Here is an 11,334-nt window from a genome sequence, read left to right as displayed (position 1 = left end):
TCCCATCCATCTTTTCCTGCCACTTCCACTCTGTCAGCATTTTTTTCTCCGCTCTTTGGGTTGCATCTGGTGATTTTTCACACATCCTTTGCTGCTGTCTTGTTACCTTCCAGTTTAATATATAGAGATAGGAAGAATCCATTGTACACCATTTATGCATCCTTACTTTTTGGACTCTCAATCTGTCACCTAATCGCTCTGCCTGCTCCTTCTAGCCTTGCTCGTTAAATCAGGTGCTAATGCATGAAAGTGGATGTTTCTCATATTGATGTTTCTGAGCAACTGTCTTTAAACTCTTTGAACCTTGCAAGGTGAAGTTTGTCCCTGATGATAGTCTCTATTAGAGAAACGAAGAAATAGCAGTGCTTTTAACTTCTTTTGACTGAAATCATAGGGGGGAAAAGTGAGAGTTTTCTTATGAAGATTTTAAAATAAGCCAAGAACTAATTTATATTTTTAATTTTGGTGTACAGGGGAGAGTGTGAGTAGTCTTTTTCTCTAGCTTTGTAAGGTGATAAATCATCTGGAGAGAGTTATATCATTTTGTTATAGATCAGATCATCAAAATGGTCACCAATATTACACCCGTATTTACAACAGGTTTAATTGGATCTATAGACTTAGTAAATACATGAACAATATTACATGAATTTTATTAACTGAAGCATTAAGTGATCACATTAAAATTTTTACATTTTACTAATGGGCATTACTATTGCTTACACCAGAAACCTTACTTAATCTAATTTTATATTGTTCAATAGAGAAATCCAATATTTTAGGAAGATGCATAATTCTGTATGCTGAATTCTAAACTGATTTTTTTTTCTTACACTTCTTCCTGCTCTGTGGGCACTAGAGGGGAGCCATTTGACAACAGAGTTCAACTATCGCTCTTGTTATTGACCCCTGGTAGCAATGAAGTGCACCCTGGAATTCACTGAATCATCAAGGCTGTTTTCCTAGCCAGCAAGACTTAGGTCAAATATCTATTTTCCCTCTTAGTTTAAAAATCACCCATTTACAATGATGTCTTTAATGAACCACATCATTGAGGTCTTGTGCATTGAAATAATCTGTTTACAATATACTTTTGTTCAAAACACTATTTTTCTTCTGGAGTTGAGTGTGTTCTTTAGTTAAAATAGCCTATGTCTAGTCTACTAAGAACTGTAGCTAGAACTCTTTCCCCAAAGTATTCAATTCATTCCAAAGAAATGCTGAACATGATCACCCCTGTCCACACTAGGATTGATTGGTAGTTTGCTTGATCTGAAAGAATCATTGTTTTGGGCATTTTGGGAGCAAACCAATGCCTGCAAGTTGAGTACCTTCAGGAGATATGGTTATGTAGCAAAAAGATAAATGATTGTCAGTATGCAGCAGCCTGCTTTAAATCTCATAGTAGCGATTCACATATAGTTCAGAGGAGCTCCTGCTTTGGCAAAGTGGGAGAAGGCTGGATAGCTCACCAATGCTGTCTTGCCCCTTTGCTAATGTGCCAAGTGCCATGTATGTACCAGTTGCTTAGCTAGAGGGAGAAAGGTGAAAGAAAGTGCCACAGCTGCTTACTCATGGATTCTCTGGCCATTCAGATTTCTAGTTCCTCATTCTTGGCCTGGATCATCTACTGTACAACCACAATCCTCTTCATTCAGGATTATATATTACATGTTTGGTATTAGTGATGATGTTATTGCAGTGACGATAATTGTTTAGAACAAAGATCTCAATAAAAGGTAGGTTCAATGAAAGTAAGAAACCGTATTCTCACTGAGCAGAAAAGAGGTGGCTTAATGTAAATTATACTTAGAACCAGTTATTTGACATAGAACCAGTGTATCAAATGTCCCAAGTAATTCCATGTGATGGTATTTTGCCTAAATTAGGCAACCAAGTCTCTAGTTTAGTTATAGGTTACAAATTTGTGGCTTAATACCAAAACAGTGAATTTAGATACATTATTTCTATGGCCTGTATCCTTATCCATATTATAAGAGTCATATTTTTCATAAGTTACCTCAGTTGATACAGTATTATAAACCAGTGGTAAATTAATAAAGGTTTATTTTACAAAATCAGCATTCTAGGAAGAACTTGTTAAATTGAAATAATGTTAGTAGATTATCATGAGAAAAAAATGTTTTGCTTCTGAACTCGATACTGAGTAGCTTCTTATTCTTCTGAAGGTAGAGCTAGCTTGAAAATTTTAAGCATGTCATTGATAAAGCAGCATCAAGAGTTCTTACCAGTTAACTAAATGAGTTAAAATCATGCAGTGTGGTATAGTGGTTAAGATATAAAGATATAAATTTAGGGATCTAACCACTGCTCTATTGTTTGATGTTTTGCACAGAATATTTCTGATTCTTGGTATCCTCCATATAGTAAATATAGTAAATGTTGATGACCTCATCAACATTTAGGGCTGCTAAATTTAAATTAAGTGTTATAAAATATATCCATAGTTAATAATGGCTTTCATTGACAGTAGTATTTCATCCTCACATACTTGCTCACAAATCCTTCTCCACGTATCTTCCACTTCTGGTTTCAGACCAAATGTCTTATCAAGTATGATAAAAGAAGCTATTCTTTAGTATCTTCTAAAATATGTGCAACCACCAATTTCTGCTCATACAGATCATGGATTAGAGTTGAAAAGACCAGAAATCCTTCTACAATATTTTACATTCCTGACTCTTGTTCTTTGGAATTATCACTGACCAAAACTAAACAAGTTATTTTCTGGCCCAAATGTATCCATCTACTTGAATACTTTAATATTTATCTATAATATAAAAGTAACATAGCAGGCACTTAAAAGTAGAAATTAAATTAATCACTTTTGAATAATGGAATGAATATATTGGGTGTTAAAAAGTATGGGGATAATAGTTTTTCCAACAGACAGAAAAGGGATAAATTTACATGAAAACTCAGCAAATTGCAAGAGATACTGACAATTCATTGTTAGGGTTTCTACATATATAGTCTTCATTATACAGATTTAATATAGGTAGTAGAACAGTTTTCAAATTGCACATCAACTCCAAGGATAAATGCTGTCATGAAATAAGTTCGAAAGCCGTAAATTCCCATGCTATAACTTAAACGTCTGGGTGTTCTCCAAATAGCAACCTTCAGTTCCCCTGAATAAAATGCTTTTATTTTTTCCCCCATGTACATTTAACTTTATTCTTTATTGAATTAAAAAAAAAAGATAAAGGACCCGGTTTATTGCTTCAAATAAAAGAAATGTAATCTGAATAGTCAAGGATATAATCAGATCATAGCATTTCAATTGTGTTACTAATACGATCATAAAATAAATAAGTTGTGCACTGAAAAGCCCACCATGCAAGCTCATCATATAGCCACATCCCATCCATCTTTTCCTGCCACTTCCACTCTGTCAGCATTTTTTTCTCCGCTCTTTGGGTTGCATCTGGTGATTTTTCACACATCCTTTGCTGCTGTCTTGTTACCTTCCAGTTTAATATATAGAGATAGGAAGAATCCATTGTACACCATTTATGCATCCTTACTTTTTGGACTCTCAATCTGTCACCTAATCGCTCTGCCTGCTCCTTCTAGCCTTGCTCGTTAAATCAGGTGCTAATGCATGAAAGTGGATGTTTCTCATATTGATGTTTCTGAGCAACTGTCTTTAAACTCTTTGAACCTTGCAAGGTGAAGTTTGTCCCTGATGATAGTCTCTATTAGAGAAACGAAGAAATAGCAGTGCTTTTAACTTCTTTTGACTGAAATCATAGGGGGGAAAAGTGAGAGTTTTCTTATGAAGATTTTAAAATAAGCCAAGAACTAATTTATATTTTTAATTTTGGTGTACAGGGGAGAGTGTGAGTAGTCTTTTTCTCTAGCTTTGTAAGGTGATAAATCATCTGGAGAGAGTTATATCATTTTGTTATAGATCAGATCATCAAAATGGTCACCAATATTACACCCGTATTTACAACAGGTTTAATTGGATCTATAGACTTAGTAAATACATGAACAATATTACATGAATTTTATTAACTGAAGCATTAAGTGATCACATTAAAATTTTTACATTTTACTAATGGGCATTACTATTGCTTACACCAGAAACCTTACTTAATCTAATTTTATATTGTTCAATAGAGAAATCCAATATTTTAGGAAGATGCATAATTCTGTATGCTGAATTCTAAACTGATTTTTTTTTCTTACACTTCTTCCTGCTCTGTGGGCACTAGAGGGGAGCCATTTGACAACAGAGTTCAACTATCGCTCTTGTTATTGACCCCTGGTAGCAATGAAGTGCACCCTGGAATTCACTGAATCATCAAGGCTGTTTTCCTAGCCAGCAAGACTTAGGTCAAATATCTATTTTCCCTCTTAGTTTAAAAATCACCCATTTACAATGATGTCTTTAATGAACCACATCATTGAGGTCTTGTGCATTGAAATAATCTGTTTACAATATACTTTTGTTCAAAACACTATTTTTCTTCTGGAGTTGAGTGTGTTCTTTAGTTAAAATAGCCTATGTCTAGTCTACTAAGAACTGTAGCTAGAACTCTTTCCCCAAAGTATTCAATTCATTCCAAAGAAATGCTGAACATGATCACCCCTGTCCACACTAGGATTGATTGGTAGTTTGCTTGATCTGAAAGAATCATTGTTTTGGGCATTTTGGGAGCAAACCAATGCCTGCAAGTTGAGTACCTTCAGGAGATATGGTTATGTAGCAAAAAGATAAATGATTGTCAGTATGCAGCAGCCTGCTTTAAATCTCATAGTAGCGATTCACATATAGTTCAGAGGAGCTCCTGCTTTGGCAAAGTGGGAGAAGGCTGGATAGCTCACCAATGCTGTCTTGCCCCTTTGCTAATGTGCCAAGTGCCATGTATGTACCAGTTGCTTAGCTAGAGGGAGAAAGGTGAAAGAAAGTGCCACAGCTGCTTACTCATGGATTCTCTGGCCATTCAGATTTCTAGTTCCTCATTCTTGGCCTGGATCATCTACTGTACAACCACAATCCTCTTCATTCAGGATTATATATTACATGTTTGGTATTAGTGATGATGTTATTGCAGTGACGATAATTGTTTAGAACAAAGATCTCAATAAAAGGTAGGTTCAATGAAAGTAGGTATAACTGACCTCTGACAACACAAAACTAAAATAAATCAACCAAAACCAAACAAACCAAAAACAGTATGTAAAGGAAATTTCTAGGTAGGAAGGGAGAAGTGATAGAAAAAAAAGTTATTAAATAGTATTGAAAAACAAAATTGAATAAAGCCATTGTAGTATAAATTGAGAAGGTGGACACAGGATAAGAGGACAGTTAGACGGGCTATTAGTAGTTGGCCTCATATTTGATAATGTGTCCTGGGCACAGCCCAAGCCTGATGACTTGGCAAGTTGCTGGGGGCAGGTAGGCAAGAACTGAGGTATAAAAAACACACTAAAGGTCAGTTAGGTGATCCCTTTTCATGGTTAAGTGAATAACCCATATGGAAAGGTTAAGTGAATAACCCATATCAAAGCACTCGTTAGTTTTCATAAAAGATCCAGCTATCATTTTCTGGGTCACTTCCTATATTTCTTTCTGTGTAAAATCTGTACAGTTACAGGCAGTGTTGACGTTTATACTATTGACATTGCTCATTTTTAATAAACTTGAAATGCAAATTTTACATTTAATGTATTCATAGAGATAAATTTATTACCAAATTGTTTCAGGGTGTGGATCTCTGAACATTATATCATATGATGAGATACATACTACCCACACATTATAAATTTAAATGTGGCTTCTTAAACTTTTCTGAAAAACAAAATTTGCTTGGGCTTTAAATCATCACTGTGTATTTATTAATGGCAGAGTATCTGCTCTATACAGTACTCTAAAGATTGTTTAAAAATATTTTTACTTATGTATACCGTGCTTACTACTTACCAGACACTGCATTCATTTCCTTATACTCACTATCTTTATAATAACCTTATATACTAAATAACTTTTGCACCAATTTCATCACTATTCAAAATAATGTTAATCAGCATGCCGAAACCCCAATTTAAAACCAACTGGGTCAAACTGAGTCTATATTTTTATCTTGATAATAATCTAGAATGGAATGCCTAGAGAGACTAGGAGAGACTAGATTAGCATCTATTCTAATATCCTGGACTCTGTTAGCTGTGATGTTTAATATGTCTTCAGAAAAAAAGCTTTTTTTTTTTCCAACAAATTAATTTTACTAGGTAGCTGATTTTCATGATACAGTGAACATTGCAACTATTTTTAAAGTTTTCTTTGGTAAACAAGCAGTAGAAGTGTATTATATATTTTCATTAACTCAAATAAAATCCACACAAATATACTTTTACCACTAGCATTATTGATAACTCCAGAGCTGCTTTGCTCTGTCCAAAAGTGTTAGCTGTTTATCTTTTTAACACATTTATCCTTCTCTTAACTTAATGGTTGATTTTGGGATGTGTCAGTTTTGATTATTTCACTAAATTGAAGGGTCAATACAGGTTAAGCAAATGACTATTCAAGTAATTCATTAATGGGTTGTTACAGTTGGAATAGTTTAGATAAAAAGTTCATCATACCTGTCTTAAATGTTGATTCAGCCCAAATAATACCACAGATTAAACAGTTAATGATAGAAGGCTTATGTTTTATACCAGAAGTTGAAAGCTTTGGAACGATTTTAAGTTATTTGAGAGATCAACACTATGTTCTCAAATTAAAACTATTTTTTTTAAAAGATTTTTATTTATTTGTGCATACAGAACTGGGGTGAAGGCCAGAAGCTCAGGGGCGGTGAGAGGCTTCACCAGAGACAGAGTGGGGAACAGAACAGGCAGATGGACAAAGTACACTGCTGAGGGGAGCAGCAGGCGGGTCAGGAGAGGTCTGCCACACCATGTGGTCACCTCTGGGGCAGGCAGGAATTGAACTCATGCGGAAGCGGCCTTAGATTCTCAGTGCTGTTTTTTATCCCACTGCGCCACCAGGGAGGGCCAAATGAAAACTATTTTTAATGAAATGAAGTTAAATTATGTTCAGAAATGTCAGGTGACTAGTAGAATTCTAGAGCTAAAAAAATAGTTCACATTTTTTGATCACTTGGTATTTGATAGTCTATTTATCCATGTGTGTACCTAATAGTCACAGGATCTTAAAGGTCTGTATAAACTTGTATAAGCATACAATTCTTAAGTTAGTTGAAATTCTATGCTCTGTTTATATTTACTGGTCCATTTGTCTTTCAAACATACTATAATATTTAGTTTGTCTTTTTCTGAGTAAGAAAGTGGGAGGGTTTACTGATTATACTTTTCAGAAAAATAAAAATTGGAGATGGGAAAACAAAATACATCTTTTGTTAGGCCCTCTCATAGGCCCTCCCTGGTGGCATAGCGGGTTAAAGCACAGCACTAAGAAGCTTAATCCACTTCCGCATGAGTTCGATCCCCACCTACCCCTGAGGTGACGCGGCAGACCTCTCCTGACTGGCCTGCTGCTCCCCTCAGCAGTGTACTTCATCGATCTGCTTGTTCTGCTCCCCACTGTGTCCCTGGTGAATTCTATCTCTGGTCTGTACCCCAGTTCTGTATGAATAAATAAATCTTTAAAACAAAAATTGCACTCTTAAAATACAGTTTAGTGACATTATTAAAATTAAATATGGTTAAAGTTAAATGGCTTTATTAAAGTTAAATATGGTTAAATGTTATAATCAATTTCCTACCTGTCAACCAGTGGATCCATATCCTACAATGATACTGATTCCTGTGCAAAAAAGTAAACCTCTATAGCATGTGCATAGTAACAGTAGGACATGTCTTAGAAATTCTTCAGACCAAAGGGTACCTGTTGGATTCTCTCTCAGGACTGTTCTAAATGAGGTATGTCTAACATCTTTAGCACGCGATACTGTCCACTTTGGAAATTGTGATGGAAAATCACCAGGTCTCCAGGCCAAATTAGTTTAAACTCTGAATGTCCTAATCCTTGAGTACTTCTCTTGGGCTGCAAGGACCAATGTTGAGGTCAGTTAGCTTATTCAAGATGTTCGCAGAGTAGAATATAGCACACCAAGACATCTGCTCAGTATTTATATTTATCTATATTTGTGCCAATGCAATGTTGGAATGAAAAATAGGGGGACCAGTATCTTGCAATATTTTAAGACAGTAAGTACCAGTACGTTGGCATTCATCTCAGGTAACAGCTGTTCTCCTTAATAGGCATCAGTCCAAATCATAAACTTCAGAGTGAAGCAGTACACTCCTTGACATTTTTCTTTCCTGAGGTTTAAGAGTGTCTTTATTGTTTTTAGACCACAGTCCACTTAGTGTGAAACAAAAAATTTCATCATCAGTGTCATAGATAATTAAATGGATTGGTTGTGTACTTTATATTGCTTAGAGTAATTCCTCTAATATTAAAACATTATTTATTGTCTTAGTGATTTATGCGTTGCTTAAATCTGATTCAGTCCTATTTATCGTCAAGTTAGGGGTGATCATCTCTGGGTTTCAATTGCTCACAAACTGTTAGGAGTATCCAGTGTAACGGAGCCCAACCTTGTTTTCTCACAGATCAGTAATGGCTACATGCATTTTCATCTAAGTGTAGAATTTTAGCCTTTACTAGCAGTTGAAGACTTGTCAACTTTCCTGCTTATCTTCAAATCCTGTTAGAGTTCAACAATCACACAGCAGGAAGGTTGGTATTTTTCTTCAGATAGCAGTCTCCTCCGAAGGAAAGGTGTCATTTTCAGAAGAGCTAAACACAGGACCTTCAGGATACAAGGCCTTAAATGCACAAATATGTTCTTCTCCATCCCCCCACCCCCCCAAATGGAAAATTTCTGAGGAGAAACAGCAAGAAAAGCAATTCATAATGTCTTTGTTGCTTTTAAATCAAAATGAAAATGAAATGAACTATATGAAAAATAAACTTTGTTTGAAGCTTGACAGCAGTGGAGAAGGAGAAAGAAAACAAAAATAAGAGTGGAGAAAAGCTTGTCATGAGTAAAGGAAAAAATCAAAGATGAAATATGACTCATACTCATTTCTATAACATTTTTGCTATTTTGGAGCTTCTAGTATATTTATTAAGAAGTTACTCCTATTTAGAATTGTTGAATCTGAAATGGTTTCAGATAGAATTTATTCTATCTCAATTTAGAGGAGGTATAGAGAATGAGGATAAAGTAAACAGACACAGAGAACCAGAAGTGGTAAAATTAAGTAGGAGAGGAGAAGGAAAAAAGAAAGAAGAGTACAGTAGACTATCTTCCAGAAAGTTTATTTTTTTTTGTAGCTTTTTTTTCAATTCTAAAATTCAATATATAAAATTACAGAGAGTGATGGGGAGAAAGGAAGTTTATATTAATTTCATATAATTGTTAACTTTTTTCTCTGTCAGTACATAATATTTTGGTTTCCAGCTGTTTATTATCCAAATAATTTTCTGCACTAGATAACGCATTACCAGCAGGACTCTAAGATGTTTTATGCTAATGAGGGGGAAAAAAATCTTGGACAAGTTGAAAAGCATATATTTTTGAGTGACGTGACAATTACAATCTGAATAGGAAGAAAACTTGGGTAACAGCCATTATACTTAATATGCCAAAATAAATGATTGACATTTTAATTAGATGAGAAAATATAATTATATGTTTAATTCTGAAAGGACGCTTTATAGGAAAGGTGGACATTAAATAGAACAAAAAAAACTTTCAACAACACAAGTACAAATGATATAAAGATGGCTCCTGTTTCGGTGTTCATGAGTTATTAAATCTATGGATCATGAAACAAAACTTTTTAAAAGTTAACTTGCATTTACCCTTTTGACAACGGTTTGCATTATAGTGATTGAATTTTATTAAGAGAATTGTTTGCTAGAGCTATTTGTCTTTGTTTTGGCAGCTCTGGCATAAATATTTAATTTAATTTATGTTCCAAATTAAAAAAAAAGGCTCATAAAACTGAGTGACTGAGTAGTACCTGCTCACTATAAAAAATGAGGCTTACATATTGCTGCACATAATATAAGGAATAGGTACTTGAAAAGAGACTATGACTTGAAGGCATTAACTATTTCCATGGCCTAGAAAAAAAGAGCTAGAAAGACACTACATATAAGAGGACTTTGAGCTACAAAGTCCTATTTCTTCAGACTAATCTTGGTTTTTAAACTATTCCTCTTGTAAGATGCTTCTGATTAATAGTTAACACTGATGTTATCCTGAAAATGGTTAAGTTGAAAATGCAAGAACATGATGTTAGTGGTTAATGTATAGAACAATGAATTTGCTTGCATTTAAAATCTGCTTGGTCTTGTTAACTTGCATGTTGCTCTAGTTCCCTTGTGCAAATTAAAAATATGAATCTTCAAATTAGGAATATCTCATAAATGCTTATGCAAGTAAAAACTTTTATTTCCATTTGTTTTAGTTTAATATAGCTACTATTACTGATTTGAGGTACTATTGATTTACAACACAGTATATGTTTAAAGGGTGTAAATTTACAATACTACAGGTGTATGTTAGCATACTATGTCCACCACTAAAGCTCTGCTATACTCTCCCATGTTCCACTGGGACTCCTCCATCCTTTGGACACATCTTCAACTCTCCCATCATCTCTAAGCCTCAGTTTTGCATGCAGATTTCAGGATTGGGTTTCTTCTGTTTTTGTCTGATCTGTTGTTTTTAATATTGGACATCCCTGTTTCAAATGGCAAGGTTCATGATGTTTTTTTCTTTTGTTTCTAAAAACTGAGTAATGTTACATTGTGAATATATGCCTTCTCTTCTTAGGTTGTCTCCATTTTGCAGGTATTGGAAGTAGTACCGTAATACACATAGGAGCACAGATATCCTTCCAAATTAGAGTTCTTGTATTCTTCAGGTATACCTAGGAGAGGGGTTACTGACATCCACACTGGATTTCATTTAGGATGACCCAGTCTATATCCTTACACAGTGCACCCAGGGGTGTTCCTTTATTTTCTGTGACTTGGCTGGCACTTATTTCTGATCTTTTGATAGGAACCATTCTCATGGATCAGAGACGGTATCATTGTGGTTTTGATTTGCCTTACTATGATAATAAATAATGAACATTTTTTCATGTGCCTTTTGGCCATCTGTATTACTTTCTTTTTTTTTTAACAAAAACATCCATTTAGCTCATTTGCCTTTTTCTTTTCTTTCTTTCTTTCTTTCTTTCTTTCTTTCTTTCTTTCTTTCTTTCTTTCTTTCTTTCTTTCTTTCTTTCTTTCTTTCTTTCTTTCTTTTT

The sequence above is a fragment of the Condylura cristata genome, unplaced genomic scaffold, assembly GCF_000260355.1.
Source record: "Condylura cristata isolate star-nosed mole 26May11 unplaced genomic scaffold, ConCri1.0 scaffold00006, whole genome shotgun sequence".
Lineage (NCBI taxonomy): Eukaryota > Metazoa > Chordata > Mammalia > Eulipotyphla > Talpidae > Condylura > Condylura cristata.
The sequence above is the reverse complement of the archived record's forward strand: the minus strand, read 5'-3'. Positions refer to the sequence as shown.